Genomic DNA, 14,546 nt, shown 5'->3' with positions numbered 1-14,546 from the left:
AACCCAGCCAACTCGGGTTGGATCGGTCCGAATTGGTCAGTTTGATCGGGTTGGGCCTTTTTATGAACAGCCCTAAAACCTATCCATTTACTCACCCCTAATCTAAGTATTTATTAAATTAGATTGAATCTGATCTATCTATAATGAACTCATATTGGACCGGATCTGATTAGACCAATATCCTGTGAATTGAAAGCTCCACATGGGATCACACACCGCGAATCCTAACCTCACCACAAATTGGAGAGGGGAGCGTGCCTTAAAAATAATAAATAAATTTGACTAATAATCAGTGGAATGGGAGTTGAGAGGCGAACCTTCACCACTCTCAGCATCTATCTATATACAAATGTCAGATCGGATTTTTCATTGATTTTGTCACATGACAATCAAAACGACAAGAATGCTGAATGCCAACCGAGTCTCGGGCCAATGAAAAGCCCATATAAATTAAAAGACGAAATAGAAGTAGGAAATAAGGTTATCCTTCATATATATGCAAACCAGACTGATTGATGGAAATATCCAAATGGTTAGGATTAGAGTGAAACAATGGAAAATCGACTTAATTATTAACTTTTCTTTTCAGCTTCTATGATGAAATAATGAGAACTTCCTCTTCATTTGGAGAATTTTCTATCCAAATTCCAAAATGTTTATGTATGAGTTATGGAGTGCTAACTAAGAGTGGATTATTTACTACATGCATGTATCATATCAGAAAATAAAAATTTGGCCTTTCACGTATTTTGGATTAAATATAAAAATGCCTCTCTCTCTCTCCTTATTAGTTTTAATATACCATTTTAATTTGCTCAACAAGTAGTCTGATGAGCCTCTTTCTTTCCATCTTTCATGTACGAACATTTCTAGCTAGTATAATTTATTAACGACATCTATTTTGTTTACATAAAGGAAAGAAAACCTGACCAACCAAGTTTGATTCCTCCACATTTTAACTGAACAACAACAATCCAATCATAACAACTACTAATGATGTGCGATCTGGTCATTCCCTGTTGGAGGGCAGTTCTGACGTTGGTCTGCTATGTGGCCGGTTCGAACTACAAGGTAAGAAGATCAGAGCTCCCAGAGTGTTTTACCTGGTGTTGACACTTCGATGCATAAGTTAGCGAAGGAGGTTTTTGAGAGAATTGATAGTTTAAAGAATAGTAGATTGCAAGATCCATATCGCACGTACCTTGTGAGGCTGAAGGCGAAGCCTTTATATTAGGGGTGTCCATGAAGAACCGAACCGAGAAAACCGAACCGTAAAATGCGGTTAACCGAACTAGTCGGTTCGGTTTCGGTTTGGAATTTTTGAAAAACCGAAGGACCGGTTCAATTTTTGGTTAACCTATAAAAAACCGATGGTTAACCAAACCGATCGGTATATATATTTATATGTATATTTTATATATATTTTTAATATATGTCACATATTTTCTATGTATTTTATATAAATATATATTCGTTATATATAAATATATACTTATATTATATTTATAATGATCTATTTACAAATATATTATATATTTTTAAAATATTTATAATATATTATATATCATTTATTATTTATAATATAATATTATACATATATTTATAATATATATTATAAATATAAAAAACTGAAAAACTAAAGAACCGAACTGGTCAAAAACCGAAACCGGCAGACTGGTTAACTGGTGGTACCGGTTCGGTTTTGATTTGGCCAAATGAAAAAACTAGTACCACCAGTTCAGTTTACAAAAAAGGGGCCATGGTTTAGTTAACCAAACCGTGGACACCCCTACTTTATATAGGCGAGCCACCGTAGGCCTCATGATGCGTGTCCGAGATCACCGACTCGTCTAACCCGAAGTCAGTTCTGCACCTGAAGCTAGACTCCGAGTAAGCTAATAAGAATTATCCAGGTCCATCTAATTTGGGTGGGATGAAGATAAGGTCTGTTGGCATGAGGCGTGATCCTGAGGAGATCGGAGACAGTTGGCTCGCTTCAAGAAGGATACTACGTGGCACCTCAGCATGTCGGTGATGTGGTGAGCTATTCTGGCCCCGGTCTTGGTTGAGTGACCCTAGGGTACCCGAGGTGACTAGGACCGTTGAGGTATCCGAGGATTCTGAAGTGTCATCAAATCAATGGGTCGCTCCATGTGTCATCATGCCATTGGTCGGGCCGAATTACCCCTCATTAGTTGCCCCCAATCCCGAGCCTGACATAGTCAACTCGAGGCGGGAGTTTCAACGAGCTGAATGGATTTGGCCCGGTCTCTAGTTCAACCGAGGTCCAACCAATGGTTTGAACTCGATCAACTCAACCAGCTCGACCATAAGGGGCGGGGTCGTGTCTCGGGCACGCACGGACGTCACGTGAACTATAAACTCCACGGACACCAAAAGTGCGTTCAACCAAATTCAGCCTCAGAATACGAACAGTTGCACCCCTAGGAGCCGTTGGATTCATTTAATCTGGACCGTTCGTGGTCGGTTAAGGCAGCTATAAATAGGGCCCTTGGGGGCCCATTTACTTCGTCCCATTTTGAGCTCTCATGGATTTGGAGGTCTCGGAGTGTGTTGTCATCGGTGTCGTCAATTCGGTTGATGAGGTCAGTCTTTCTTTCTAGGTGAGTCATTCTTCCTTCTTCATTTCAATTCCTTTGTGCTTTCATTCCTTTTAGTATGTCTAGTAGTGAGCCTAGTGGGGAGAGGGTTCAGTCTGGTCTAGCCGAGGAGGGGACCTCGGACTGAGACCGACGAGGTTCCCATAAAAGGGCCTTATCTTCTTGCTGGCTAGTTAGGGCTAGAGTGCCGAACCACTTCGGTCCCACCAAGCTGTCTGCCGAGGACGTCTACAATATGGCAGCCCAGTATAGATTTCCAATCTGCCTTTCCTTGGGAGAACAACGAGGGCGAGGTAGCTATCTTCAAGGAGGCTTTGAAAGCAGGTCTCCGATTTCCGCTCCACCCCTTCATTCCCGAGGTGTTGAACTACTACGACGTCACCCTCGATCAACTGCACCCAAACTCTATATGTACCTTGGTCGGTACGGTTTCCCTTTTCTTCCACCTCGGCCTTCCCCTTGACCTAAAGACCTTCGTCAGCCTCTGCCAAACGAAGCAAAGTCCTGCTAGCACTCTGGGCAAGGTCAATTACTACTTGTCCTACTGGTTCAGGTACAAACTTCTTCAAGGCTTCCCTTCGAAAGTCCTAGCTTGGAAGAGTAAATATTTTTTCCTTATGTTGTCCAGCGGGTGGCCCTTCCCGACGCACTGGAGAGAGGGAGTGAAAGATGTTGGGGAGGAGTTGAGCGAGCAGGTGTAGGCCAGGATGCGGAACATGGTAGACTGCGAGCTAGATCTAAAGGACTTCTTGACCGAGGAGAAGATAATCTAGGTCAAGCTGAGTCCTCCAGGTAGGTCATCGTCTCAGGTTCAGGTGTTTATTTTCTTCACTTTCTATTAATTTGACTAACTCTTGGACTTCTGTGTAAGTTATGGCTACCCAACCTGGAGGGATGGACAGAATGGAGTATGGATATGGATGGAATCGCCACCTAAATTTTTGGAATGGGAATTTAGGAAAACCCAGGATTTTCAAGAAAAACTAAGGTTTTATTGGTGACTCGTTGCCTAATGGGGATGAGATTCTTAGGGTTCAGGGAACAAGGTACGGTGTGGGAAGGTGTTAGGCAACCCCATACATGCCCGGTTGAACCGGCCTCTTCCAAGGAAGAACTTAATAATTTTGGGATTGTAAAAGTAATAAATATCACACTAATAAATCAACAAAAAGTCTAGCTATCAATTAATAAAAGAATAGAACACTAAACAAATGAATAGATATCGATCAATTAACTAGAAAATGTAAGATATGGCTATCAAAATTGATGAATAAATGATTAAAGAAAAAGGCTAAGACCTAGCTCAAAGAAATAAACAAGAATTAAAAGAGCTCCTAATTACATGCATGCAACCTAAGATGCAATGGCATAGACGATGACCTAAAGGCGTTAAGGTAAAAAGATGATTGTTGTGAACGGGAATGAGATTCCTAAATCTGATGCTAATATGAGGAATGTAAAATTTCTTTTTTTTTCTTTTATTTTGCTACAAATAATGCCACCTAAGACAATCAAGAGTGTGAAAATGAAATGGGTTGTTAATAAAAAACAAAAAAAAAAAATGGTGGAGTTTCTAAGGGGACATGAGATGTGAAAAAATTGAAGTGTCGTGATACAAATGCATGATACTATTCTGAAAATGGCAAATTAAACAAGAAAAGAAACCGAAACTGCATTAAAATTTAAAAAAAAAGTGTGGGTTATGATCGACCGAAGAGACTGATCGAATGCCTATTATATCAATGTAGGAAGATGGGTTTTCTCACTATGAAATATGCATGATGAAAAAAAAGTTGCTAAACTACTGACCTATCAAAACAGTAAAGAAAACTATGACTTATTAATAGATGATTGAAAACTAAATGACTCATGTTTTAATGTGGGGAAGACAATGTTACGATGCAAGCAACTGCCTAGGGATGATTTCGAATGAGGAATGATTTAATTACCCTATGGATGCTACAAGACTCAAGTTCAAATGCTTATGATGTGGAACTATTTTAATAAAATGGGATAATTGCTTCCACAACCGGGCTGGGCTGAATTTGGTCTTTTTGAACCTTCTTTCCTTGCCTTTTTCCTTTATTTTCTTGGATTAATTACCCTGAAACTTATTCTTAGCATTAAGCTAAATTAAGGCAAAATTAATAAAACCGGCATAAAAATCCATGCTAAAGTCCTCAAAAATTATAGATAAATTGTAGGTTCATCAAATACTCCCACACTTAAGCTTTTGCTTGTCCTCAAGCAAAGACATCAACCATAAACTGAACATTCCCCCCTCTATTCTCACCATTTACTTGATGAATTTAAGATAGAAATGCATTGAGTGGTCGAGGAACTTTTGTAAGTGTTCTGCTCCTATTCTTATAAATTACCATTTTAACACATGTATAATTTCCAGGGAAAGGAGAATATGAATTTCATCATAGTCTAGCCTTCACTCCTAATTCATATATAAATAAGCTCCTTAATTGTCAAGGTTAATAATCAAATTTCACTAAGTTTCACATATGTAACTAAATCTTAATGAGAGTTCAACTTTAGAGTGCCCCTTTGAACCTCAGCTGTCACCACAATTTCTTAATTCTAGGGGTGAGTGCATCTTATGCTCCATCTCACCCTTTTCTTCTTTTTTTTTTCGGTGTGAGTGCATTTTATGCTCCATCTCACACACTTTTCTCTCTTTTTCTTTTTTTTTTTTTGGTGTGAGTGCATCTTATGCTCCATCTCACACTGGTCACTTGCTTGAGGTAGGTAAATAGGACTCATGTTCTGAGTTGCTAGTTTTACTATTCAGCTCAAAATAGCGGAGTCAATTTGGGCTTTTGTCCTTCTTTGCAATTATTGAACCTCAAGAATCAGCACTTCAGATGTGCACTAGCTCTCTTGACCATTAACCATGAAATCAAGGGCTTCCATACACATTAAGATAGTTAGGGCTAGTCATGCTGAAAGGTATATTCAGCTCCCTTGTTCTCATGCATATATCAAATTGGGTCATTCACAAGAATAAAAACTTAACAAGTACATCAGTCTCCCTCAACTCATTGAATTCCTTCTTAAAAATTATCAAATAAATAGTAATGAACTTGAGGGGTTCCAGTCTTTTTTGGTTATGTCATTGCCTGCATATGTGTGTTGGGGTGAATGAGGTGCATGGTTTCAGCCCCCATACCCTAGCCTCGGGCTCACTCCCCCACACTTAAGATGAACATTGTCCTCAATGTTCCTAGTGTTAGGGGATCACAATGAAACCAATAAGAGAAATACCAAGTAAAGAGAAGGTTAAAGAGGACTTCCTGAAGATTAATTTCCAAATATGCAAGAGTTCTTTTGGTGGAGCCTCTTCTGCTAGAAATCACTGCAACTAGAGAGAGAGATCAGTAAACTTATTCAACTACCATCCTACATAAATACTAACTAAATTCAACTGATAAGAATAATAAACTGTACAAGTCAAAGCAATACAAAGACTAATGTACACAATTCGAAAATGTAAATAATTCTCAGAAAGAGGTACTATTAAATACTAATGCAGCAGAAACTTACAAGGCAAAGAAGTCGGAGTGCTATCTAACTTTAAGCACAAGAACAATCAGCAGACTGAAAGTCGGTATAAACAGCTCTGAAATCTGATATACAATGCTGAAATCAAGAAGGTTGCACACTACCAAAGTGATATACAAGATTGAGACTAGAATAGCAGCCTAAGAATTCAGTAATGAAGATTAATTTACACAGATTTGAACTATACAACAGATATCAGAAAATACAGATCTGAAACCTACTTTAAATCAGAATTATATCAGATCTATTAAACCAGAAATGGAAGCTATAACAGCAAGCTATGACAACAGAAATAGAGTCCATAACAGCAGAAAATCATATCTGAAATCTGTCAAATCATCCAAGTAACCTTTAGAATTAAGAAGCAAAATTCTATAGCAGCCTAACCTAGATGCATTTGACAAGGGGAAAAAAATCTAAAACTATTGAAACTAGCTAGATCTGAACTAAGCAAAGCAGTAATAGGAAAATTCAGATCTGAATTACACTACAGATATCGGAAAATACAGATCTGAATCCTACTACAAAGGAAAGAGAATTCAGATTAACTAGTGCAGAACTAAAATAAAAGATTACCTAAATCAGTAATGTGAGTGTGTGCAGATCTGAAGAACTACATCTACCAGCTACACTACTGAATTAGAACAACTATGTATATTATTTTCTGTGTGTTCAGATCTGAACTCTGATTTCAGCAATGAAAGTTACAGATCTGATCCACACTTTTTTTTTTTTTTTCAGTGTGCTCAGATCTGATTTTTGTTTTCAGCCATGACAGTGAATGTATACAAATCTGATCCACACTAATTTTATCTATATTTTTTTTTTCTGTGTATTAAGATCTGAATTCTAATTTTAACAATGAAAAGTAATATATACAGATCTGAACCACACCTTTTTTATCAAATATGCAAGACTATAATGCAACTACACTACTAAAACTAGAACAACAGAATTTTTTTTTTCTTGTGTGCTCAGATCTGCATTCTAACTTCAACAATGACAGTGAATGTATGCAGATCTGAACCACACAATTTTTTATGAAGTATAAAGAACAAAAGAAAACACAACTCCACTACTGACACTAGAACATTATTTTATGAAATATGCAAGACTATACTACTGAGACTAAAACAACAATCAGCAACAAAGATCAGAAATCTTTTTTTTCCAGTGTGCTCAGATTTGATTTTTTATTTTAGCCATGACAGTTAATGTATATAGATCTGATCGACACTATTTTATGAAATATGCAAACTAGAATGCATCTCTACTATTGAGACTAAATCAGCAATCAAAGATGAAGTAAATCATCAATGGGAGAGAGAACTAACTAGATCAGCAATGGAGACTACTGCAAACAGGTCTGAAACAAGACTGAAATCAAGAACTTTAGGCTGTTCTTCGGGTTCCAATCTGTATATACCTTGGGTAGTATACAAACTTCTTGATTTCAGCAATGAAAATTAATTACACATATCTAAACTGCTGAAACTTGAAATCTCAGCGGCTACTGAGAACAGTAATATACAAATTAAAGTGGCACTACTGCACACATCCATTCACCTCTACTAGACTAAGGGCTGCTTATCAGAGCTGAATTGACAATGCCTTCAGAGGACATAATTTGAGCTATTACCCGACCTGAGCCAGGTTTGGGTTCAGGTTCCTTATGAATCCACACAAATGCCCCATAAGCCAAAAATAGCAACCCAAAGTGCAGCAGTAGCAAAACATTCATTCCACACATTTTCAAATTCAAGGCTGTTGTATTGTAAGCTAAAGTGCAGCAGTAGCAGATCTGAATTGAGTTCAAATCTTTAGACTTTTTAATCATTCACAGCTGAAAATCAGGGCTCTCTAACTTGAGAAATTTCAAGGATCAGCCCAAGATCATTCACAATGCCAATTTAGTAATGTTAATTGTAATACAAACCTATTCTCAAACCTTCCCTGATTCAGCCTTGCTGTAGCAGCCCTGCTAGGTCTGAACTTACTAGAAACACTTAGAAAGTGCTGCTTTTCATTAGATATCTGAGGTAACACAAATTTTCAATTCAAATATACATCTCCTCAGATACATTACCTTGGTTATAAGTGCATAGAGCAGAGAAAACAGTTCATCAAAAATTCAAAGTTCTGGTTCAGTCCTCAATTGCAATTCGGATTTGAATCAGTTCAGATCTAAATTTCTTCAGATGCTGCTTACCAAAGTGCTTTTGGGGAATAGCATAAGTACCCTAGGGTGAATTAGGGTGGTGATGACACTTAATTCCCCTCAAGATTGCATCAGTTCAGGTCTGAGTTCAAAGGAACTCAGATCTGAACTGTTTCAGATTTGTAATAGTAGAAGTGAGATCTGAACTTAGATCTGAGTTCTGATCTCAATTGCCCTTCTTTGCTATCCAACTATTTTGGGGCTTTGTAGATGGATAATAGGGTGAATTGGGGTGATGATGGCACCCAGTTCACCTCATGATTGAATCAGTTCAGGTCTGAGTTCAGATGAACTCAGATCTGAATTGAGCAGATCTGCAATAGCAAAAGTGAGATCTGAAATAGAAAAATTGTGTGGAAGTGCCGCTTTGCATTAAATCTATTGAGGCATAAAAAATTTTCAAATTAAACAAACTTTTCCTCAACCAAATCAGCTCAGATAGAGCAGAGCACAAGTCATTTAATACAACAAAGTCTGCCCTGCATCCTGCTCTGTTCACAATCCCAGTTCAGATCTGGGCGATTTCAGATCTGAATTTCTTCACCCATGGCTAACCAATTGTTCTTGCGAGCTAGCAGGTGTGTTTTAGGGTGAATTGAGGTGGTGATGACCCTCAATAACCCTTAAATTTACATCAGTTCAGGTCTGAGTTCAGGTGAACTCAGATCTGAACTGTTGCAGATCTGCTACAGCAGAACTCAAATCTGAACTCAGGTCTGAGTTCTGATCCAAATCCTTGGTTTCCATCTTTTGGGTATATGGTTCTCTCTCTTTTTTTTTTCATTGTCTAAATATATATATATATATATATATATATATTCTTTTTGTAATGAAAGAAAAGAATAATAAAGGGCTGACATATGAACAGATTTTTTTTTTCAGTTGAGTGCTGCAGTTCTGCTATAGCAGATCTGAGTGCCGAATGCAACTCAGATCTGCAACACTCATGCTTTCAACTTTTTTTTTTTCTCTTTTTTTTTTTAAGAAGACAATAACTTCAAGATAGAAAGGAAAACATGTCTCCCTTTATTAAAATTAAACTGAAATAGGGAAGAGAAAGTAATATACCAAAACACAACTACAGTAGTACAACAGTTGCAATCCAAGCTGAAATGAAAAATTAAGCAAATTAAACCAACTATGAATGCAATGCTGAATGAGATCAGATTAAGAATGCCCAATGTTTCCTAATATTGTTTCCCTAAATCCCCGGCAACGGCGCCAAAAACTTGATGTGGCTCATTGTGACACTAGCAAGTGCACTAGTCGTTCAAGTAGTAAAGTAGAGAATAGAGTATCGTTCCCACGAGGATTTAGGAAATAAGTATCAATACTAAATTGAGTACTTCTTATCTGATTAACAAATAAATCAAAACTTTAATGAAAGCTAAAAAAATCCTAAACTAAAATCTATCTAAATTATTGGCCCAATTGCCTTCAATTCAGGTTAGAAGAGTAATCAGTTAATGTTAATCTCAGAATTCAGCAATCAATCAAATTGAATCATTCGAATAGATTATGATTAAGCCTTGGTTTGGTGAAACCCCAAGGTCATGAATAGCCTCTCTTGAGCGCATGTTCATCCTATTCATGAGTGACAGTTCTTCTATCTCTAACAAAATCTAATCCTCATGCATGCATTTCTTCAAACACTTCTAAGGCATCAATTCAAATCTGAATTGGTCACCAACTGAATTGTGCAAATTATCTCTAACCTTGCACTCAATTCAGTTCTTGAATAGTAGATCTGAATTCCTAGAGTCTCTCTCAAGCACTCTAGGAATTCCAAGCTTTAGATCCATTCGGCCAATCTGAAATTTGTAGATCTGAATTCTCTTTCAAGCAATTCAGATCTTGCAATCTCAGATCTGAGAATTCAGATCTGAGTTTTGAAGGTTAATTGGCCGAATTAATCTACAATTTAACCCCTATTCAAGAAACTTCAAGTACAATTCATAACCATTCGAATGAATCAAAAAGAATTTGATTGCTTAACTGAAATTTACAAGCTGAAATACATCAAGAAAAAATGGAAGAAGGAGAAAGAAGAAAGAAAATATAACAAAGAAACTGAATTCAAATTAAAGGAGAATGAAATTACAATTGAGTTATTACAAAAGATCTTTGAATCACAAACCCCCAATTTCGAACTCACCTTCTTCTTCTTGCTTGCTTGACTTGAACTTCCTTCAGCCCTTCTTCTTCTTCTTCCTTGCGCCTAGCCTTCTTCTCTTCTCTTCTCTCAAGGTGGCTGAACCTCTAAGAGTGGGAGAGCCTTCCTTTCATGCAATTGAACACCTCTCCCCACTCCTAGAGGCCTCCTTATATAGTTTTTCAAGGGGGTTCTTGCCCCTTCTTGAAGCCTCTAGAATGGGGTGTATTACACCCCTTTCTTGAACTTTTTAGAGCTCTCTTGAAAGCCTCCTAAGGGCTGCTATTTGGGCTGCACTTAGGCTTTCTCTTAGCACATGATACCTATACTTTGAGCTGCTCTTTTGGGCTGAGAATGGGCCTTCTTTGCTGGGCCGAATTCTACTCTTAGCTAGACTTTCTTTTCTTGGGTTTTTTCAAGGAATCCACTTGCTCTTCTTGGGCCGAAGTGCTCTCTCTTGCTTCCACAACCGGGCTGGGCTGAATTTGGTCTTTTTGAACCTTCTTTCCTTGTCTTTTTCCTTCCTTTTCTTGGATTAATTACTCCTGAAACTTATTCTTAGCATTAAGCTAAATTAAGGCAAAAATAATAAAACCGGCATAAAAATCCATGCTAAAGTCCTAAAAAATTATAGATAAATTGTAGGTTCATCAATAATAAACGATCCTAGATGATTAGCACCTAATGAAGAACTAATAGAATGATGATTAAACCAGCATCAAACAAACTAATGGTTGGGATTTCATGAAAGCATATATGGAATAACAAAATTTAAAGCTATGAAGAGATGCTAACAATGCTTCATCTTTAGATGGCCGAAAGTCAATCCTACTGAAGTGTGATCTAGTATTGAACCATGTAGAATAATTGATGCAGTCATGTTTTGTAACGTCAGATTCCTCAATCGATATGCACCAATTACACGTCCGTATGGCCTGATTTACTTCTTTGAATGCTTTTACCAATCATATGAGAACACTTTGAGTGATTATATATGCTGATTATGTGCCCCAAATGTTGGGGAAACATGTTGGATGATTAACTTTAATGCAACAGGAGCTTTGCTTCAAGAGTGCTTCTTTGCTTGGATGTATGCTCAACTTCAAGAGGTTTATTTGGCTTTTACATGATATGGGAGAACTCTAGGGATGTTGGAGAGTGTTTGGGGAAGGTTTTGGACATGACGGATGAAGGTTGGTGTTGCTTGGAACATGAAGGGAGTATTGTCTAAGCTAATGGGGGGTAGAGTTCTCTACCTAAGCTAGGTTATGTGTGTCTAGGTTAAGATATGTGTAGGCTTGACCTAGGGGGATTCTTTGGATGTGATGGAGGTTTATTCATAAGTTTGGACGTGGGTTAGGGAAGCTTGGGGCTGCTTGGGAAGTGAAGGGAGTATTCTCTAGGCTAATGGGGGTAGAGATCTCTCCCTAAGCTAGGTTGTCTCTAGTATGTGAGAAAGGGAGGGTATTTATAGATTTTTTGGGAGGGAATGGAGGGAGATTGATTGAGAGAATGGGCTGTCAAGACAGCTTTGGGAGAGATCCTCTCAAGCAATCAAGACAATGAGTGGAAGATTTCACCAATTTACCTAAATTGGCCATTCCAACTTTAAGTGATTGGCTTGATTGATTGGAGGCTCATAGCTGGTCAAATCTTAGATTTTTAAGATGCTTCTAGAGGCTGAAAGGAAATTTTTTTCATGGGATGCCCTAGGCTCAAAGTTGTTGTAAAGAAGTAGTAGGTCGACACCACTGCGTAGAGTGCATGTAAGATGGGCCGACCCAAGATCATGTTATAGGGGGATGGGGTCGCGGCCACTAGGAAGGTGTGCTCAAATCGGACTGTGTTGGGCTCTGAGCTTGCTACAATTGGCACCTCAATCCAGCCTAAGGGCATCACCACGTCTTCGCTAAAGTCGACGAGGGGCACATTTGCTGATTGCAAATTCTTCTGCTCCAACTACATCTTCTCAGAGGCCTCTAGGAAAATTTTGTCAGTCGGGCTCCCGAAGTCAATTAGAATCCACTTTACCTTGAAGTCATTAATTACCATTTTGACAATGAGAGTGTCATTGTGTGGATACTACCCCACAAGCGTCATACTCGATGAAGTAAATGACTTTCTCCACACGAGGGCACTTCGGTGGGTTCTCGTCTTTGTGCTCGAGCTCCCGGACTGAGTTCTTCCCCGCTGCGCTGGTACATCCTACCACTATGGTTCCTCTGGTGATCATGTTGATCACATCATGAATTGGTCTCTTTGGTGGTGGTGGATCCCGAGGTGGTTGATCTTGATCTAGGTTCCTACTCGACTTTGGCACTTCTCTTGGCTGATCAGTAGGTCAACTTCTATCGTTGTGCATGATGAACTGCTTCAGCTAGCCACGACGGATCAGTTCTTCGATCTCATCCTTCAGGTTCCTACAACACTTTGTATCATGGCCTATGTCACGATGAAAGTGATAGTACTTGATCGGGTTGCGGTTGGCGGGGTTGCCTCTCATTCTTGGCAGCCATCTCACGTACCCGACCGTCTTAATCTGAATCAGGATTTCACCGATGCTTGTTACTCCCTGCTTCTTCTAGTCACTTTCTCTTCCTAGACAGCCCTAACTAGAATCCCATCGCCTCCTCCACCTTTGTAAACTTGTTGGCCTGGTGGAGGAACTCCTCCATAGTGGATGGAGGGTTCAACTCAACTTCCCAGCGCAAGTCAGGGTGGTGAACGCCATTGACCGCTACAGTGAGCTGTACTACTAGGTCGGGGTTGGGAATTTGGAGATGCTCCAAGTTGAATCTCTTTATGTAGTCCTGGAGTGTATCGTTGGGTCGTTGGACCACGTTGAGTAGGTAGGTCGTTGACTTTGGGCACCTCTTGCTAGTGGCGAAGTCCACTATGAACAACTCTACAAACTGGTTCTAGCTCTTTATTGAGCCCACGGCTAGTCCCGAGTACCACATCCGAGTTGTACCTCAGAAAGTTGCATCAGGGCCTGGAAGCTGTCAATGTGGTCTACGGGGTTTGTTGTGCCGTCATACAATTCCAGGCTCAGGGCTTTGAAATCCTTAGGCCATGGGGCCATAAGGATTTCTGGTGCTAGTGGAGAGGTGCAAGTCACTTGCAGTGCTACTAGCTGTACTACGACCTGATTGACCTCCCCTTTCTTCTCTACCTCCTTGTTAGTGAGAGTGAGGTGGCTTCTTCCAATGTGGCGACGTGCACGTTGACGACGTCTTCTCATTGACACCTCGGTCATGTTGTTGCCTTTTGTCTCGGTCGGTGTTGTGGCTTTGTTGTGCTCCTCAACCAAGACTTGGTTCCAGTCTTCAGTGCGACAAGGTGGATCCGGGACCTGGTCCTGGTTTCTGATGTTGGGCTGCTGGTTGCTTGGCTACTGGTGTTGTTGGTTCTGGTTCTATTGGTTCTGATTTTGTTCCTGGTTCAGGTTTGACTGCTATGGCTACCGCTACATCAGGGTGGCAAGCCTTTCTCCCCATGTCTACATCTAGAGGCTCATACCATGGACAAACTACACCAATTCATGGAACTAGCGCACGTCGATCCCAGAGGGAACCATTGATGGTTCGATCAGAGGGAGAGACACATTCTCCTGGTATAGAGGGAAGGTTGGGTTCGGTGGTGCTGGCACGCCGAGCAGAGCTAGGGGCACTATAAACTGCCCAATGGTCATAGAAGGGACTTTTGGGTGTGTTGCAGGTTGTTCTTGCCCCCCTATGACCTATTTGTTGATGTTTATGGGCTGGTTGTTGCTTGAAGATGCCATTAGATCTGTAGAGTAAGAGAGCAAGGTGGTGAGAATACGACCTTTTGTTGCACTATCCCACAAATGGCGCCAATTGATGATACACGATATGGTCGCTCCTTGCTAGAAGGCAGCCCGAACGTTGGTCTGCTACGTGGCTGGTTCGAACTGCAAGGTAAGAAGATTAGAGCTCCCAGGGTGCTTTACCTAGTGTGGGCACTC

At 39.7% G+C, this 14,546-nt stretch overlaps 1 long non-coding RNA gene across 2 annotated transcripts; it reads right to left on the bottom strand.

Moving 5' to 3' along the window:
• Positions 1 to 5,307: 5,307 nt before the first annotated feature.
• LOC148803891 (uncharacterized) lies at positions 5,308 to 10,758 on the bottom strand. Of its 2 annotated transcripts, none has more exons than XR_016080252.1 (2): positions 6,174 to 10,758; positions 5,308 to 5,991 (listed from the first exon to the last, which is right to left on the bottom strand). It is a non-coding gene; the product is annotated as an uncharacterized LOC148803891 (long non-coding RNA). The 2 variants fall into 2 exon arrangements; XR_016080251.1 differs by having other exon boundaries at positions 5,308 to 5,985.
• Between the last annotated feature and the right edge of the window lie 3,788 nt (positions 10,759 to 14,546).

The sequence above is a fragment of the Nelumbo nucifera genome, chromosome 1, assembly GCF_055504915.1.
Source record: "Nelumbo nucifera cultivar China Antique chromosome 1, China Antique-T2T, whole genome shotgun sequence".
NCBI lineage: Eukaryota > Viridiplantae > Streptophyta > Magnoliopsida > Proteales > Nelumbonaceae > Nelumbo > Nelumbo nucifera.
This window is presented reverse-complemented; position numbering and strand designations above follow the sequence as displayed.